Consider the following 20,857-nt stretch of genomic DNA (forward strand, 5'->3'; position numbering starts at 1 on the left):
CACAGCTGGTGGCCTCTGGTATTAAAACAACCCTTAGAAACCATAGCAACTGATCAAACCCACCTGAGGCATCTCCTTTCCATCACCCTCCTATCTTGTCTCCCCCAGCAGAACACAGCAGTCCCATATGGTTTCTCTTTTCTCCTGGCCCGCCACAACGCCTGCCGCTCTTTCTAAAACCACTGCCTTTCAGACCTCTTTTAGTCCTGAGTAGCTGTCTCCACTAAAATGGAACTGTTAGGTTAAACCATTTACTTCTGGTGGAAGAGGTCCAGGTAAGCAAGATTTAGAACTTTGCTGGTAGCCTGAATCATAAAAGAGAAGCTCCATTTATAGTGGTAAATGGAAACGGCGATTTACAGTTACATAGAAGGACAACATCACATCTTTGCAAACAAATGTGCTTGGGAACAGGACAAACACCCACATTACCCACTCAAACTGGGCATCCAGGCAATATGAAGTGTCACAGAAGTTCTTTCCAAAGAAGCCACCTTTCATGTTTGATCAAGGGTATCTACTATCATCATGCTCATAAAGAGAGCAACTGCAGAAAGAAACAAGTTGACTTTCTTATATAACATCATGGGTCTGCAAGCTCAATGCTAGAATGGCTATCGGTTTTAGCACATCCTTGGATAAACTGGTTGAATGGGATTTGGAAGTCACCAAAAGGGAAAAAGGAAGGCCCGCGTTCTTTTTTCCTGAAGATCTGAGTGACAGAGATAAGCATGCTCTGGTGCAGTGATTCTCAAAACAGTGGCTTGGGACTCCTGTGTTAAAGCAAGAATTTCTGAGTGGTCTATATGCTATTCAAAAAAGACTGGTGTCAATTTTTTTTTTTTTTAACCAGTCTGCAAATAATTGAGAGTAATCATTTAGAAGACTTTAAGACAATGTGACAACTGCTGAAACAATGAAAAGTGTGATGATTTCTTTTTTATTAATTTCTTTTTATTTTATTTAAGTATTGGCTTAAAACTTAAGGGGGAGATGGGGAGGGAGTAACTGGTCCTTCCTAACAGATAATTTGAGAAGTACAGATCTAAAAGCTTGGCCCCTGTGCCATGTCAAATAAACTTTACCAGAGTGAATAAGAGCCATAAAAAAAGTTAGGCATTATCACAGAATAAACATTAATAAAACAAAAATTCAGTCTGGTAGACCAGTATGAATGTCCTGACTGTTGACCAACCCATAATGGGACATGGGTCTTGTGCACGAATAATAAACCACAGCAGATTGTGTAACTGGACTCTTGTCCTTCTCATTCCATTTTGTAGTCTGTGAGTCAGTTCCTTAAGGCTTTCCCATTTGTAACCAGAGTTCAGTTACCTTTAAACCTTTACATTGGGAATTGTTATTTACAAAATGAGGATAAGATTTACCTTGTTAAGTGAAATGTAAGGTATTATTATATGTATTGATTTCTTGTGAAATAACCAGCTATGCTATTAATTAAAAGATGAGTAAGACCAAATAATCCTAACTTATAAACCAGTTTCACTGGGTTCAGAAAAAGTATAAAACACTTAAAATATTTACACGTAAGTATTTTAAATGAAAAGATTTCCTTTTATTATTTTGCTGGAACTGGTGATTATCACTCAAATCTGGCACCTGGTTCTGTATGGCTCTGCAGAGTGCCTTTTTAAAAATCTTTTTTGTAGTAGAATCAACTGTCATGGTTTCAGTGGTTTTATTTAAGCCCTTTCTTCATGTTAAAATATAGTATATGACCCATAGTTTTAAGATCAAAGTAAGGTTGGTTGGTTTTTCTTAAGGGAAAGGGACAGTAGAGAAGGGAAGGATGTAAAGAGATGGAAGAGAGACCAGATAAGACACTTCGGGATAATTAGATTGTCAGGTGACCTCAAGCCCACAGACTCCTCAGTCCAAGAAGAAACCCATCTGTGTTCATGGCAGGCTACAACCATGCTACAGTACGGAGGGAAAACAATGTCTTTCTTTCTGTCCACACATGTGAATGAGGGAGGAACAGTGAACACAGCAGAGATCTAGGACTTATTTGCTCTAGCATTATTCAAATTATTAAGAAATAAGCAAATAGCTTTTAACTCTAAAAAAGGCGGAGAACAGTTTAATTTTCTATTCTTATTACATGAACTTCTTGTCAGTCATATTAAGGCATATATTTTTAAAAATCCTAAAATGATTAGCTAAAAATATTTCCTGTTTGATATAATTTTAAATCTTTTAATTAAATGATACTGAGCTATAGAGAATGCTGACCAATTAGAACAAAATCAGAGGTTTATGAGATACAATTTTTGATTTCATGTCTAGATTTGAAGTGTGCTATCTTAAGAAATTATTCCAACATAACCATATTGGCAACTTATTTTCATGACCAGTTTCCCATTGGAATTTTCTATTTTTTATCCTTCAGGATTAATTCATGTATCAAGGCAAGAAGAACAGGGCTGGGTAGAAGGTAGAGAATTACCAAATTTCAAGACTATGTAGCTTGGTACTCTATCAGGTAAAACTTAACAGTAATTGTAGAGTTAAAAATTGATGAGACAATGCTATGAATCATAAATTTTACCTGGTTTTCTAGATGTGTAAGTCTTAAGGGTAAACAAAGAATGGGAGAGCTATGTGATAGAATACCACTGAACACTTAAAAAGAATAAACTAGTGATCCACAGTAAAAAAAACATGGAGGACTCTCAAAAGCATTAATGTTAAAAATGAAAGAAATCAGACTCAAAAGACTACCTCTTACCATTCCAATCATGGAAATTCTGGGAAAGGTAAGACTATAGACACAGAAGGAAGATCAGTGGATGCCAGGGGGTGAGGGTAGGGGAGAAGGGCTGACTGCAAAGAACACTGGGGAACTTTCTGAGGTGATGGAAATGTTCTATATCATGACTCTATCTATGTTTACATGAATATATACACTTAAAATTGGTACATTTCATTGTACGCAAAAATATACCTCAATGAAGTTGACTTAAAACATTAAATCATGCAAATTGCATGAAGTCACACTCAGAATTCAACATTCATAAATTTCCTATTTATAGACCATCTTACTTCTTGTTTCCTGTATTGTTTTGTGACCAGAATAACAAACACACACGTCTCTCCCATCAGTAGGGTATGTACCATAATCCACTGTGACATGGGGAGTAAACATAAAAATTTCCTTTTTCCTTTTCCTTTTTTTTTTTTTTACCAAAAAGACGATTTTTTGCTAGTATTTTATATGTGGCTTTACAGTAATATGTTACTAATTTAGAAACAGCTTTACATATATTAGGGTATAAGCTCATACATTTTTACTAACAGGGTGTGTAGTCATAAAAACCAGAGACTGCTTCTCTACACAGCGAATACTGACATGCGGCAGACATGTACTATGCACATGCACCTTCACGAACACTTTGGATGGTGTTGATGAGGAACTGTCAGCTAATTCACCTTATCTTGCCTCTATCTGACTTTGTGCTGGATGCTTGGTTAGGTGCACATGTGTCAGGATGTGACCCAGAAATTAGGAAATATATCATCTAACTGCTAGGTCACCTCAGGAGCAAGCGATGGGCTCAGGCCATTATCTCAGATGATATGAACAGGGGCATTCCATCAACTTAACAGATGGGGTCTGCAAATGGAGAGATCATGGGTACCACTCGTGGGTGCAGAGGGCGGGCTCTGAGGACTGGAAGTAGCAGGAGTTTGAGGGAGATACTCTGTGGAAGGGAAGCCTTTGAATATTATGTGTGGTTCAAGAAAAAATTATAGAAGTCATAAAACTTTCAGTCCTCTTTTGTCCCATTCTCCCACTAGTTACCTGTTTTAGAACTCAGATGGGTCCGTATGTAACATGCAAATATTTCTGTTTAAACTTTCTCAAGTCAAGCCACTGTTAAAACTTGTCTCTTCAGCCAAAAAGTTTAACTGGTCTGGGTGCTCTCCACTTACATCACGGCCAATTCCCTGCCCCCCTTTTTGTTAAATTTTATCTGTCTCTGTAATTTATATGACTTGGCAATCCTAAGTGTGCATGGGTCAAAGTTTCGTGTGTCTATGTGCCCGCATGTGTGTGTGTATGTAAGCAGGCAAGAAGGAGAGAGGAACAAAATGGTAAAAGAAAAAAATTATCGAAAGTAATAGATTCTGGGAAGTACTTAGGGAAATTTTTTAAGCAATGTTGTGATAATTTCTGAGAAACACTTGAAATTATGTGGGAAAAGAACTTGGCATGCTTATTTGTTTTAGCAAATTTACATTTAAACAGATATTTCTTGGAGGGCACTGACTGAAAAAGATGCACCACTAGCATATAAAATATATACTGGAGCAGTTTGGTTGTGTAAGTAAACAAAATTATACCATGCTTTATTCACACAGAGCTCTTTTATGTGATTGTGCTTTTCCACTATTTTAGGCTAATGTTTCTAGGCCAGCTGAAACAACTCTAATATCTGTAGGCAGAATGAAACATACTCGTTTATACCATGATTGCACCAAATGGTTCAAATTAGACCTGATTAAAAAAAAAATCAACATTTGTTTTGGGTAATGAAAACCCTACTCAATTTCTATGATTTGGAAATATGTATTTTACAGAATTTCTCAAGAGCATCACTTTACCTTCAAAATATAAAGCTGACCAGTCATATCCTTGCTTCCTCTGCTCCTCTCTAGGACAGAGGTGTCCCATGAGAAAGAATCAACAGGGTGTGGCATAGAAAAGAAAAACTTCCAACTAATAATAATCAAGACTGTACTTTATTTGTTAACGTTTATCCACATGAACTTCCCCTTTGGAAAACAAATATGCTTTCCTCATCAACACAAGACCATCACTGTCATGAAATGAACATGCAAACATGAGCGCTGGGTATATTTTGGCTTGCTGTGATTACAGAAGCTGGTGATCAATTCAGTATGTCCAGATTATAAAAACCTTGACTTGAAATATCTTTCTGATTCTTCCTTTTTCTTCCCAAGGAGAAATGAATGCTACAGGAATATCCACCATTGGTTAGAATGCTAGAGCTCTCAGAAAACTTTGCATCACAGAATTTTCTGGCAAAAGGAAAACCTTATTAGTCCTTGTTAGCAGACATGTTAACACTGAAGTCTCCTCTCCATAAATACTGCTTGCACATAGGGATTGGCTTTAAAAGAGTTACTTATCACACAAGTTTGCATGTACTGAAATATGCATATGTAGATAGAGACATGACTACCATTCTTGGCTTACTCTTAGTGTACATGAACGTTATTATAAATCAGTATTATAACATTCAAAATGCTTGATTATGGAAAATGGTGGTATAGTGAGGTAAGGCATATTGAATTAATTGCAAAAAAAGGACAAAGTCAAGGGATGCTTCCCCTTGGATGGAACTGGAAGTTTGATGAGCATGGCCCTTGATTGGAGCTGGTAGCAGAAGAAAAAAGCAACATGGTAATTTTCTGTAATTTTAGGTACTGGTGTTGACATTTTTCAATATATCAATCTCTACCCCTTCTCTGATCCACATTTGAAAATACTTTTCACCAAAAAAGATATCTTTTAAGAGAAAAAAATTATTGAAAAATTGAACAATACATCCTCCCAAACCGATCACCTCTCTAACCAAAATAACATTATCAAAACGCCAGGGCACTAGTTTCAAATGGTTCTTACAATTTTTAAAACATATTGTTTGACTTTTGATAAAAAATTCATTTCACTATAGAGTGTTCTTCATTATGGACCAGATAAGAATATATAATTCATAGGAGACTATCACTTTTTTCCCCTTAGTAACAGTCTGTACAGCGTTTTTACTTTAAAAACTGTGATTATGATAGATCACTCCAGGGTTACAACACATTTAATCATAGAAGCTTCAGTTAAGCTCTATTAAAGGCCTGTCAGGATTTCTTCTTTGTACCCAGGAATTTTAGCTTGTCTAGCTTAAAACAAGCCATACGCATTTCCTCTATGGGCATTTGTTTGCAAATAAATAAAGCAGGTGCCTTGCTTTGCCATATAAAACAAAATTCAGAGGAGTAAATTACTTTCTGTAATGTCTAGAATTGCACTTCCAAGATTCAAAAGTATTTTTCAAATTACCTAGCTCCATTGTAAATCAAACTTGAGAAACTTCTAAAGACATGATATATTTTAATGTTTAATAATAGTATCTTAGGAATCATTTAAGTTTCAAAATAGAAAATCTTAAACCCAGCTGATATTCTTAGCATACCAAACCCCAACATAAAACTACCCGTGCGTGAGTCCTTAACATAAGAGAATATCTAACTCTGTACCTGTAGGCGAAAACAGAATTTGTATCTTAAAGTTTCAGATTTTTGATTCATTTAACATAACTTATACATAGTCATCCTTAGAGGGAAATAAAGAATGTAAGTGAGTAACACCTGAATTCTAGTCTTGGTTTTGCTAATGATGGTTTTGCTAATGACCAGCTGTGTTGGCTGTCAGATCACCAATACTCAGCTTCAGCAATCTCCTGTATAAGTAAGTCTTACCAAACTTTCTAAGCCTTGCTACACCAAAATTCCGTTATTTGGCTCTCAAATTCCATCACTCGACTATCTATGCTGAGAATCTGGACACATAAATAATTTTAATTAAAATTATTTTAAACTCTAGGCTAATATTTTTCCTTTTAACCAACTTGTGTACAAATTATTTTTTTAGAATATATATATATATTCTAGATGCTTCTCTTGATGCTTCTGTCTGGGACTACTTATCAGTGACATAATTAGAGGTACTCATTTTTCTGGATTAATTTTTACTCCTAGTCAATCCAATGATCAGTTCAAGTGGAAACTTTGCCTGAAAACTAGGGAAACTGCTCAAAAAGTCCCTAAGAGGCCATGGGAACCCCTCAAAATCCCATCAGTTATGGTTTGTGAGAATTGTGCAACCTGAGAATCAACCATCCCAAAATAAATGCTGTACCTCCATAAAGCTGTAAGTAACTACCTGTGGTCTTCCAACAACCTTTGCAGTTCCAAGGAAGTGCAGTATTTGCATATAAGACCCTCCCTCCAGCTAAACCCTTTAAATAGGGCACAAGTTATTCACTTGGTCATTCAGGACAGCAAAGGAGCACTTTGAAACCCTCAGAGATGACACTTAGAAACAGGAGGAAGGAGAGGGATGGTCCCCGAAAGTGGTCTTGTTTTCTTCTCCCCTCAGACATAAAGATAAAGCCCGAGTCCTAGGACAGCTATAAATCTGCTTGCTTTGCAATAAACAAAACTTACCAGATCCCCTTCTAACATTTTTGCTTTGAGGATGGCATTTTCTCATTTTACCTTTCTTTCTATAACCAAAGTTCTGCCACTGGGTTTGTAGGAAGCCTCCATATATATTCTAGGGGTCTGTGCTGGGGCTTTACATATTTAAATATAAATGCTAAAGACCCTGGCATTTCCTGATGTGCTTTCCTATAATGTCTGACAAACAGCAAAAACATGGGGGCAAAAAAACTTTTTTCACAAGGAAAGTGACTTTACACATCAGGTAGGGGCCAAAACCTTGGGACAAATTCAAGGCCACACGCTCTGAACTTTGACATTTTATCTCTGAAACCAAGATAACCCAATACTGGTGTGTGATCAGAGATTCCAAAGCTTAAAAGGATGATTCTATTTCACATATTATACTTTGAATTACTCCACAATTGGAGATGATGGAACAACCCTAAGGAACTTTAACATATTCATTAGGATATAAGGGAGCAGGGGTAGAAAGGGACTGAACACTCACTAAACAGTATTCCATAAAACAGCAAGGATTGAGTATTCTATAAAACACACGGAGGACGGAGTGTGTGATTGAACAGAAAGATGTATTGGGAGATTTAACTTTGTTCTTCTCTGGGTATAAGAATGGCAGTAGAACACAAAGATTAATTTCCTGCTCTAGCATTCATCAGGGAACAACACATTATTACTTGTAACACATACACAAGGTTGTTGATGGATATACTTTCCTTTGATTGCTCAGATTAAATGTGTTTCTATAAAAGGCACCCCCCCCACATGTACGTATAATTATAAATCCACGTATGCATTAACAGTTTCTTTATATTTATAAGCAGCTATCAAAGTAGATATTACACATTTTATTTAGCCACGAAGTCGAGGTGATTTGGGGTTGGTGGCTGTCTGAACAAATACAGATCAAAAACAGAATAATCAGAGTTAATAATCAATATATGTTATTATAACAAAAAACTCAGAAATTCCAAATAAAGGAGGATAAGAGGAGGAAGCATGCATTACAGAGCAAGGTAATAACCGCGTCTGCATGCCTTAATACCCTCTTGTCCCAGCAGTCCTGACTTTCTAAGCAGCCCACTTCTCCACATTAACGGTAGTCATTTGGAGAGCAGCAAACGTGCCATTAGAAGCACTTTTACAAGTGTATATTCATCCACCAATTAGCTTAATGTGGCCGCTTTCTGCATATTTTCTACCCAGGCTTGCACAAATCTTATTAATATTTCCCCCTAGCGCTTTGACAGATTACCTTGTCATTACGCATCCTGGAGCCTTTTAAACAATATGGGTAAACTACTGTTTGTGAGGTTAATGACAATTATCCCCTAATTACTGCATAAGTCACTCAGTCCACTTTATCTCATAGGCAGGGTTCTGCTCTGTGTATCTGCCATTGTGTCACTGTAAATGAATCTTGTATTGCTATGTTTATCTGCCACTGCCTTGTAAATTATACTGACAGAAGAATGAACAAATTACTGCATGTCATCACTTAAATACTGTTTTTGAAATTAAAAAAAAAAATGCTTCGAAAGAGATCTTCAGTTGTGATTTTAGCAGATCACAATTAGTAAAAACATATTTAATGTTTTAGGTTATATTTCAAGGCTGATCGCGCTGAATTCAGTAGCAGCATCACAACAATGGCACTGAGGGTGAGGGGAAGGGGACGAGCAATGGAGGTGAGAGGGGGAAAGGGTGCACACTGGACTACCAACACCAGCTCAACCTCCTGAAGGCATTTCCTAGTATTTCACACCTGATAGGGCACTCTTGAAGTATTTCTCAAGACTTACCAATTCTAAAACAAATTCAGTGGGTTACGGATAAGCCACACTCTTCAGCTGGGATCATTATTTATTTACTTATTTATTTATTTAAGTTACTTAGAACCAGTCCACACATAAAACACAGAATCCATGTAATTGAGAACAGATAATGTAATAAAGGCCATAGGCTAAGCCAATTTCATTGATGCATTTTTAAACATTATTAAACAGGTTCAGAACACTGTTTCCAAAGCTGCATTTGAAATTGTTTAACAATGTTTAAATCAATGAAATTAGTTTAGTCCATTGCACTATCAGGGTGACTACATCTGCTCTGATACAATTTACAGGGAACATCGGACAATACCAGCATCTTAAAAAAAAAAAAAAAGATTGAGTCAATTGCAAATAATCTGGAAATCTATGATTCTTTAGATTATCGGGTAAATAAACATTTGCGTGAGAACAGGCAGAAACATCTGGCTTCCTGAGACGCCTGCCATTTAATGTGTACACTAAAACATTTTGAAATGGGAAACATTCAAAATGTCTCCATTTAAATAACACCAAGGTGGCTGATAACTGGCAAGCAGGAGTAACTGGGCCACACCAATCTCAATGAGTTGGGCGTGGAGAAAGCTTGCATCAAATCCCCCTATGACAGACACGACTTCGTAAGGGAGAGCTCACAGCACTGATGATAAAGCTCTCTGGTGGAAGCACGCACGCACGCACACAGAGACGCACGTACGCACGCACAGACGCACGTACGCACACACGCACACACAGACGCACGTACGCACGCACGTACGCACGCACAGACGCACGCACGTACAATACCTTTTGGTGTGCTTGTTGAGCAGTCTGGAAGAAAAAGCTGCAGCAAAAAGAAAGGAAAACATGAAAGCCCGAGTTGACAGGCCTCACGGGATTCTAAGCACAATTCCTATGGCTCCCTTGGCTCCCCAAAGACTGATTTTAGCGTCTGTCCCGCATTCAGTCAATACAGCTTCAACCAACAAGTGCTGCAGGCAAAAATGAAAGCGCTGTACAATGTTCTTTTCTTTTTAGTGTGTTAGACCAAAGAGATCCCAGGTAAGACAGACATCACTGTGACAACCACTAAGGGGTTAAAATTTTTCCCAATTTTCTTTTTTAACTGTTTAGGCTATCTACGGAGACAGAACTGAGGAAAGTGAATTTTTAAGTCGTTAGCTTTTTCTTTTAATACTGGGTTTTGTTGCCCCCCCCCCTTTTCTTTAAACCTTGCTAATGGTATTGCCAATACGGTTGGGCATGGGGGGAGACAGTACGCATTAACGGAGATAAGCTCTTGGTGTCACCTCAAAAAAAGGAGCACAAACAGTATTTTCTTGAGTTTGTGAAGTTAGTGCTGGTTATAGAAAGGGACACGATCCCGAAGGATCGATATAAATGCCAAGAGGCACCTGGGTATAAGTTAACTGCTGAAGACAGTCATTAAGAAAACAAATAGCAAGTTTCCCCAATCACCACTCTTTATGCATTTTCATCAGATTTCTGAAGACTGAAACTAGGACTATCTCACTCCCCCTCCTCGCAAACTAGCACTGATTCCCTACTGTGCACAGAATAAATAATAAATTCCCATACTTGGCATCTGAAGTCCCCTCAATATAAACCCAACCTACCTTTCCAACATCATCTCCTGCCAAGACCTCTAAAGCTCCAGCTACAAAGAGCTACTTGCCATAAATGATCCTGAGTACGGAAAAATCTTACCTGATTCTGAACCGCTCTCCGTTCTGCCTCTGTCATTCTCTTCTTTCAAGGCCCAACTTCAATGAAGCTCTCTATGAAACGTTTCCTATGCCACCCTCTTTCTCCCTTTTCCCCATTCCCAGCAAGAATTACTTGCTCCTTCAGTGACTTGCTCATACTTCTCTGTCATGTAGGTCTCTTTATCATAGGATTACTGTACTTTGTATTCCCACTGCCCAGATGAATCAGTAGTGAATTAATCACTAATACTATGAATGTAAGAGCTGGGAAGAAATTTAGACATCATCTAGCACTACCTTTATTACTGTACAGATAAGAAAATTAACAAAGAAGTATGTGGCTGACTTGGGACAAGCCACTCAGCTCCCCTGACCCAGTCTAGTACTTTTCTCCCAATACTATTTTTTTCTCCTGGCAAATACTCAGGAAAACAGAACATCCTGGGTAGATGAGTAGATTCCCATCAACTGGCACTCTCTTCAACCCCATACCAGCCCTACCTGAAAAACATTTTTCTTTGAATTGAACTCCCCTCCTAACCATTAAGAAGGTGTCCAACAGAAACATAGTCTTTCCCCAAGACCACTCGTGCAGGGAAAGCAGCTGCATTATTAGCATGCTGGAGGTGAGAAAAAGTTGAGAATGATGGTTTTAGCAAAATATATGTATTTAAAATTTGGTCCTCACCATTTTTTTTCTTTGCAAATATCAGAAAATTATCTATTGTTCTTGGAAAATGCTTTTGGCAAAGACACTGCATTTATTTATGTTGGACATTTTCTGGATCAAAATTAAATCCTATTGTACTAAGAACTAGAAAGGAAAATGCAACAGTCTTTCACTTGGTTGTTGTTCTGTATATGGAATGAACAAATTAAATCAGTCAGTTTAATACTGGACACAGGAATAATAAACCACTACAATTATAAATGTGTGTATGTATATACTTTCTTCCTTCACTTTAGCTTCTGCAAATAACTCTATACTTATTAACCCCTGGATCATCATCTGGTCTTCCCATCAATCTTGTGATTTCTCATTTCTGTCTTGCATTTGCTCCATCCCTTTCTATGAGGAAAACTTCAACTCTGAGGATTTCTTTAGGGATTCCACCTATAGACCAAAGTAACTAGCCAGTAGCTCAAAAAATTATCTGAATTCTGAAAACAAAACAGAACAACCAAAACAAAATCTGAAACACACAAAGGCACAGAGGTCTATTTTTTTTACTGAAATGCTATTTTCAAGCTAAAGGATTGCTTTAAATAACATAGTCTCCATGCTTTGGTTTCCTCATATATTAAAGAGGATGAAAATAGCTACCAGCAAGACATCTGAGAATTTAACAAAATAATAATGCCTATACTTTGCACTGAGTCAAGAAAGACTCCAGGTAAAATATATGTATTATGTTCATCTACACTTAAATGAGGCTTGAGGTATTATTATCAAACCCACTTTATAGATGGGAAAATTGAGGTGCAGCAAAGTTGGGTAATTTGCCTGAGGTCATAAAGCTAGTAACGTTTGGAGCCAGGATTCAAACCAGGATTCTGACTCTAGAACTGTACTGAAATGCCTTGCACAGAAGGCATTCCTATCCATTCATCTCCACCCGAGCCTCCATCAGCGTGGCCTCTCCTGCTTTTTCTTTTCCTACTATTCTCTCTCAAAGCCAGGTGTGAAAAGATAAGTTCCTCTGACCAATTCCTTGGTTAACTCAGCTGTCCAGTCACATACGTGTCTCTTCAAACCTATCCTCACAAGCTTAGTGATGGCCCACATTCCTTCCTAAGTGGATTGTGATAATCATTCCTTGTTCATCCATCTACTCCTCCCTTCTCCCCACTCACATTCTGATGCCAGGCTGCTTTTCCTAAAGTATACCTCTTGATCACATTACAATCTTTACCTCCAAACTAGACTTGAATAGCTCCCCTTTGCTAAACGATTTAAGCATAAATTCTTCATGCTGGCATTCACGAACTGCCCAGATCTAGCTTCTAAGTCTTACTTCTCTTATATACACTCTCACCTTGGAGCTGAATGTGACAATTTACCTTTCAGTGAAGGCATTATACTTTCTTGAAACACTGCATTTTTGCTTACACTGTCCCTTCTGCTTGGAAGGCTCTCATCAATTTTCTGGGGCCCCACTGTCATCCAAGACCCACCTCTCAAATATCACCCCGATCATAAATCCTGTGATCTATTCAGAATCCCCATCTGTTTTTTGTGGGATTTTTTTTTCATTAACTGTATTATTCCATTTTATATAGGTCACATGCAATCTGGGATAACCCCTTCCAGTATAACCAGACCCTTAAGTACAGGCAGATCTTGTTTTATTGCACTTTGCAGATATTGCATTTTTACAAATTGGAGGTTTGTGGCAACCCTGTGTGGAGTACGTCTATCAGTGCTAATTTCCCAACAGCATTGCTCACTTCAAGTCTGTGTCATATTTTGGTAATTCTTGCAACATTTCAACCTTTTTCATTATTACTGTACTTATTATGGAGATCTGTGATCAATTATCATTGATGTTACTATTGTCACTGTTTGGGGTACTACAAACCATACCCCTATAACGTGGCAAACTTAATCGACAAATGTTGTGCATGTCTGACTGCTCCACCGACCAGATGTTCCCCATCTCTCACCTCCTCCTCTGGCCTCCCTATTCCCCAAGACACGATAATATTGAAATGAGGCCAATAATAACCCTACAATGGCCTCTAAGTGTTTAAGTTAAAGGAAGAGTCACACGTCTTTCTCTTTAAATCAAAAGCTAGACTTAGTGAGGAAGGCATGTTGAAAGCTGAGATAGGCTGGAAGCTAGGCTTCTTGTGCCAAAGTTAGCCAAGTTGTGAATCAAAGGAGAAGTTCTTCAAGGAAATTAAAAGTGCTACTCCAGTGAACACATGAATGATAAGGAAGCAAAACAGCCTTACTGTTGATATGAAGAAAGTTTAAGTGGTCCAGATAGAAGATCAAACCAACCGCAACATTCCCTTATGCCAAAGCCTAATCCAGAGCAAGGCCTTAACTCTCTCCAAGTCTATGAAGGCTGAGAGAGGTGAGGAAGCTGCAGAAGAAAAACCTGAAACTAGGAGAGGCTGGTTCATGGGGTTTAAGGAGAGAAGCCATCTCCATGACATTTAAGTGCAAGGAGAAGCAGCAGGTGCTGATGGAGAAGGTACAGCAAGTTCTCCAGAAGACCTAGCTAAATAATTACTGAAGGTGGCTACGCTAAACAACAGATTTTCAATATAGACAAAACAGCCTTATGGTGGAAGAATATGCCATTAGGACTTTCATAACCGGAGAGGAGAAGTCAATGCCTGGCTTCAAAGCTTCAAAGGACACGCTGATTTTCTTTTTAGGGGCTAATGCAGCTAGTGACTTTAAGTTGAAGCCAATGTTTATTTACCACTGAGAAAATCCTAGTGCCTTTAAGAATTATGCTACATTTATTTTGCCTATACTCTATAAATGGAACAACAAAGTCCTGATGACAGCACATCTGTCTCCAACATGGTTTACTGAATATTTTACGCCTACTATTGAGACCTACTGCTCAGAAAAAAAAAAAATTCCTCTCAAAATATTACTGCTCATTGACAATGTACCCAGTTACCCAAGAACTCTGATAGAGATATAGAATGAGATTCCTGTTTTCATGCCCACTAACACAACATCTACTATCCAGCCCATGGACTCAAGAGTAATTTGACCAAGTCTTATTATTTAAGAAATAATAAGGCTATAGCTGCCATAGATAATGATTCTTCTGATAGATCTGGGAAAGTAAATTAAAAGCTCCTGGAAAGGATTTGGCATTTTAGATGCCATTACCAGCATTCATGATTCGTGGAAAGAAGTCAAAATATCAACATAACAGTAGTTTGGAAGAAGTTGATACCAATCCTCATGGATGAAACCACTTTGAGGGGTTTAAACTTCAGGGGAGGAAGTAACTTCTTCTCATGGATGAGCAAAGAAAAGTGGTTTTTTGAGATGGAATCTATTCCGGGTAAAGATGCTGTGAAGACTGTTGAAATAACAAAAGATTAAGAATATTACATAACTTAGTTCATGAAGCAGCATCAGGCTTTGAAAGGATTGACTCCAATTTTGAAAGAAATTCTACTGCGGGTAAAATGCTGTCAAATGGCATCACATGCTACAGAGAAATCTCTCAGGAAAGTAAGAGTCAACTGATGCGGCAAACTTCACTGTTGTCTTACTTTAAGTAACTTCCACAGCCTCCCCAACCGTCAGCAATCACCACCCTGATCAGTCAGCCAGCATCAACATCAAAGCAAGACCTTCCACCAGCAAAAAGATTGCAGCTTGATGAAAGCCCAGATGGTGGTTAGAATTTTTCTTTAGCAATGAAGTATTTTTAAATTAAAGTATGTACGGTGTTTTCTAAAGATATAATGCTGTCACACATTTATGAGACAACAGCAGGAACATAATATTTATATGCACTGGAAAACCAAAAAATTCATTTGCCTTACTTTACTGCAATGGTCTGGAACCAAACCTGCCTGTATAGAGACTCAGAACACTCATCCTTAAACCCTGATAGCAACTAGGATGCAACCTCATACACATTTTTAAGAAGTTATGCTGTTTTTATACCTAATTCATTTCTGTTGACAAACGACCACTTGTCGTTCCTGTAAACCCAACTGTCTTCCGTAGACAGATGCTTACTGGATTTCTCAATACACAGCCAATGTGCGTCCAAAGCACAGGTTGTCCAATGTCTGGTTCAACAGTCACATATGCAAATGTAGATATTGAAAAGTTTTTATTATGTACTTAAAAATATGAATATTTTCTGATGTAATTAAAATTCATTTTTCTCTGAATATTTTAAGATCTTGGTTGGGCCTATGCTTCCGAGTTCATTTTATTATAAAACTGTTTACAGGTGTAGGTGCAGAAACTTAAGTTTCTAAAATGCAAAAGTAAATAACAGTATAGGAAAAGAGTGGCCGTCAGAGGAAAACAAGCTAGGATGAAAAAGAAATTTAGGGAAGAGGAACGAAGTACTAGAAAGGGAGCTCAAAAATGCAGATATGGGATCCGAATATAGTACATTTAAAATCTGACAGCTTAGAAAGAATTTCTACTGTGGCCAACACTGAGTTACTCAGTGTTAGCACTGAATGTTAAACATTTGAAATAATTTAGTTGAAACAATAAGTAGTTGAGTCCTGGCCAGAGTAGGAGGTGTATCAGCAGACAGGGCAGAAGCAGAAGGAGTAGAGAAATCTCTTTGACAGAAGGTTTGGTAAAACTAAACCGGCTGAGAAAAAATAAACACATAGGTATAGGAAAGTAGAGACTAGAGTCATCAATTTTGAATATATTAATTGAATTCTTAATAGGGAGCTCTGATTGTATACAAAAAATAAAATGCACAGAATGGGGAGGGAAAAAGCACAGAAAACAGATTTGCTGAATGAATATGAAATGTATTGAAAAAGAAATATTACAGAACACCTTTCAGTCAGTCGAAGTTATAAATATAAAAGGCTTTCACTTATTTTACTTTTCAACCTATTATCATTTGTTATTTATAAACAGTAGCTCTAACGGTTCCATAGAGTATAAAATGAATGACTTGCTTGTCTTAAAAATGTACTTTTATAATTAGTGAAGTGCTGCTCTCAGTGAACCACCATGCAATAAAAACAGTTCAAGCCACCTTTGAAGAAAATCAACTACTTGTCGACTTTCTAAATTACCAGGAAGACTTTTTTCTTTACTATGTTTATGTGAGGAAGGAAAGGGAGTATTAAATAAAAACTATCAAGGAACTAAGTCATTTTAATAAAAAAAAAATCAAAATTTCACTAATGTAAAGAATATAAACAACACTTCATTTTTTACTTTTTATGGAATTACCTACACCAAGGCAGGAGACAACATTTTTGTCATCCCAACTGTCTTTTCTTCTGGTGTCTATTTTCATCAAGTCTAAAACAGACATTGTCTATAAATTTACATGCTCTATTTGCTCTATGTTCAAGTGTCTCTGAAGTAAGGCATAAAGGTTATCCTACCAGACCAAAAAGGCAAAGTGTATGTAAGCTCCTGCAAACAGATAAAAACACTACCAGCCCAAGAGCAGCAGACGAGTCAATGATTGCCAGTGTAGCCACTCCTGAATCCAGTTTCTGTCTCGTACTTTCTCCCCAAATGCTCTCCTGGATGATATTTCTCAGCAGCACTACTGTTTCTCTTTCTTTTCCCAATAAGGAAGGAAGTAGAGTCCTTTCAAAAGTGGAAACAGACATTAAAAACTCTGGAAACTTCTCTGTTGTGTAGTATGGAAAGACCTTATTCAATATAAACATCCAAGAAGTGGAATAAGGTAATACCAAAAAAACCCACAAAAACCCTCCAATGTAAGGCAGTTTTTTCATTTTATTTTCCTAACTCATAAAACATTCCCAAATGAGAGTCAATTGCCACTGTATTTTATCAAGGAGGAGAATTCTAGTTGGTACTGATTTCCAATTATTAGAATACCAGGTAATGGGGAAAATGTGTGTGTGTGTGTGTGTGTGTGTGTGCGTAAGAGTGAGAGAGAGAAAACACATCATGTTAAATCTCTCTGACCTTTACACCTCAGTTCTGATGAGCGTGGAGAACAAGGAATGAATTCACACTGATACCTAAATGTTGCAGAACTGCCCATACAATTACATTCTACTCTAAACATATTTACTAAACTCATCATCAAAATGAAGTAGTGCTTAGGAAGAAAATGATACAGAATGCAGGGATCCAGAAGGCAAATTTCCAGGCACTTCAGACTTTCTGCCTTTTCTTTTTATATGGAATCCTATACAAGTTAGGTTTTAACTATTGTGTTGAGGGTTCCTAAGACCAGCCCCAGATCAGTGAGACCCACAGGACTCAGCATACAGTCATTCTCACAGCTAAGATTTACTACAGTGAAAGGAAAATCAAAAGCAAAATCAGCAAAGGGAAAAGGAACAAGGGGCAAAGTCCAGAAGAAACCAAGAGCATCCTTCCAAGAGTTCTCTCCCCAAGGAGCTACGTAGGATGCACTTAATTTCTCCAGCATTGACTTGTGACAGTACATGTGAAGTGCTGTCTATAAGGGAAGCTCATTAGCAAATCAGTGCCCATGGTTTTTGTTGGGGGTTCATCACATGGGTACTCTCTGCCTAGCATGTACCCAAACCCCAAATTCCAGACTCCCAGAAATAAAGCAAGTGGTCAGCATAAACTAGAGTATTTCCACAAACGCAGATTAGAACACTGAGCCACTCCTCAGTTAGGGAATGGTGAAACACTCCCCAAATCCAAGTTCCTTGATGCCAGCCAACAGCCAACTTCATAAACAAGCCTCTCTAAGGACGGCTATCTCAGGCCTACTGTGTTAACACCTTTCTGCACACCCACCCATCAGTGTTTCAGATCTGTACCCCCACCATTACCCCATACAAAAACGGACTCTGTAATTGGTGGTTATAGATGGCCACAAGCTCAGCCCTGATACTTGATCCAGGAATGGGAGGACAGGTAGGAGACAGGGAGATGCCTGTCTTTACTTGAGCACAGGAAGGTGTGATTTATTAGCGCCCTCTATGGTGTCAAGTTAGATGGAACAAAAAACATTACTGAAAACTCAGTCTGTACCTAAGGGGGGAAAAGACCTACCATTATAAATTGCACAACAATAGATACATGAGATTAAGGCTCATCGAAGCCAAGGGACTATGCTAGGTTCATATTCTTTAGAGAACGTCCATGCAAATGAGTATTTAATATCTCAAATGTTATTTATTAGAAGATGCAACTAATGGTTCCCCAAAAGAGACCTCTGATCCAGTAGAGGCTGGAAAAGCAGCTTTTGTGGTCCCTTTCAACATTCACTTCTAATATCAAAAATCAATATGGGGTTGCTTACAATTCTCTTGGTTTTGGGGCACCTGGGTGGCTCAGTCGTTAAGCGTCTACCTTCGGCTCAGGTCATGATCCCAGGGTCCTGGGATTGAGCCCCGCATCAGGCTCCCTGCTCCGTGGGAAGCCTGCTTCTCCCTCTCCCAGTCCCCCTGCTTGTGTTCCCTCTCTTGCTGTCTCTCTCTCTGTCAAATAAATAAATAAAATATTTTTTAAAAATCTCTTGGTTTTGATAAATAGGATAGAAAGTCTTCATTGTTGTCTGAAACTGACTTGTTAGTTCTTAGTCTACAAATATGACATTCAACTTATTTACAGCAATCAGCTAGAAACATAAAATAATTCAGGAAAAAGAAATCCATGTAGCATTTTGTTTTCAACCCAATCCACCAATTATATGCAAAAGTACAAAAAAAAAATAAAATTCTTAAAGTCAACATTTCCTGATGCTCTCAGCAAGGTAGAAACTGACCTTCAGGTCTAACAAAAAGGCTATCATAAATCTGTATTAAAGAGAGAGATGCAATGTGACTTTGGGTCCAATAAAAAGTAACACCTACTGTTCACTAAGCACTCACTATGTGCCAAGCACTAAGGGAAAAAGTGCTTCACATGCATTACCTCACTTAATTACTCCACCACTGAGTGCACACATGAAGGCTACAAACTGCATTTCAGCTCAAGTCCAGAGTGAGGGGAAATCAGGAGCAAATACATGCACTGTCCTTCTGTTTAGTTTCCTGGTTTTATAGTAAGAGCACCCCTGCTGAATAAGGATATGACAAAAGAAGACACATTCCTTCCACTCCACACAGGCAAGACAAGTGCAGAAACTCTAGTCTCTGTGAATAACACCACTAATGAAGACACAAGTCCTTAAGTTTTTTTTAAAAAAAGAATGAAATTAGAGAGTTAAATGGAAGCCAAAGTACACCCATATGTGTGTATTTCTTCCTTCCCTCAGGATATTACTCAGAATTCAGTGTCGTGAATTAGCATTTGTCCTGACATGCGTGATCATGTTCTATAACATGACCTTCCTCCTTCTCTCTACAAAAGGATCTGATGCTCACAAGTAGCTAGAAAATAAACAAGAGACACAGAAACTCCTATGAGTCCCAACTAAGAGTGTGCCTCATAAACAACATTCTGGGAGTTTCCAGGCCTTTGTAAGTAATGCTCTCAGGCCACAGGTGTTGGATTTGTTTTCTGTGGCTTTAGGGTAAAGCTCTCTGCAATGGATTTTACTGAAGATGGGAGGCGGGTGGTGGGATTCGAGGCTCTGGGCAAAATGAAACATGGTGGTCTTTGATCACTCCAAGCCAACAAGGAAGAACACACCTATTTGTAAAAGTCCCTGATCCAAGAACATTACCATTCTCCACAGAAACACAGGCAGTGCACGGCAGGAGAAGGAGGACTCAGGACCTGGGCCTGAGGCACCCACACACATAGCAACAAAGAAAACAGCATGCAAACAGCAGCTGCCCAGACACTCAGTGAAGACAGAGGCTGGTTTTTAGATCTTGCATTGGGGAGAACAAAGACATCCCAATTAATCACAAGACAAGTGGAAAGTTGGAGCTTCTGCACTAGCAACAAATAAAAAGAAAAAATTGTGGCAAATGCATATAATTGGGGCATATATTTTTCATATATATATATATATGTATAAATATATAAACCACAGAGTGCACAGACTTCCTATGACCACAGCTGCCTGTTCCATTATCCCTTTCTGCAAGGGCTTTGAGGAGGAAAATGAAAGGAAATGGGATAAAAATATTTCCATTATATATATAGCAGACTGTTGCCAAATATTTTTTAGGCTTAAAGAATGTTTTCATATGGATTTCTGGCAAAATTTTTAATCATCTAATAAATATTTATTAAAGTTGATAACATGTATCAAGAGGCTAACTCCAAGTTACATCACAGAAGTCATAGTTAAAAAGGCAGCAACATAATAGGAGCCATAGCATACGATTGAAAGAAAATTCAACAAAAGAGCATTTCCCTGACTATCAGGGAAAAAAGGATAAGCTCTGGTTCTAACAATCCTAAAATATCCACTTTGTGTA

General features: G+C 38.0%; 1 protein-coding gene across 24 annotated transcripts in view; it reads right to left on the bottom strand.

Moving 5' to 3' along the window:
• BNC2 (basonuclin zinc finger protein 2) overlaps positions 1-20,857 on the bottom strand; it is a 433,411-nt gene that overhangs the window by 30,309 nt on the left and 382,245 nt on the right. The gene's annotated exons all lie outside the window — the stretch shown is intronic.

Source organism: Mirounga angustirostris, unplaced genomic scaffold, assembly GCF_029215605.1.
Source record: "Mirounga angustirostris isolate CCGP_5_RB_7025 unplaced genomic scaffold, mMirAng1.0.hap1 SCAF_15, whole genome shotgun sequence".
NCBI classification, from domain to species: Eukaryota; Metazoa; Chordata; class Mammalia; order Carnivora; family Phocidae; genus Mirounga; species Mirounga angustirostris.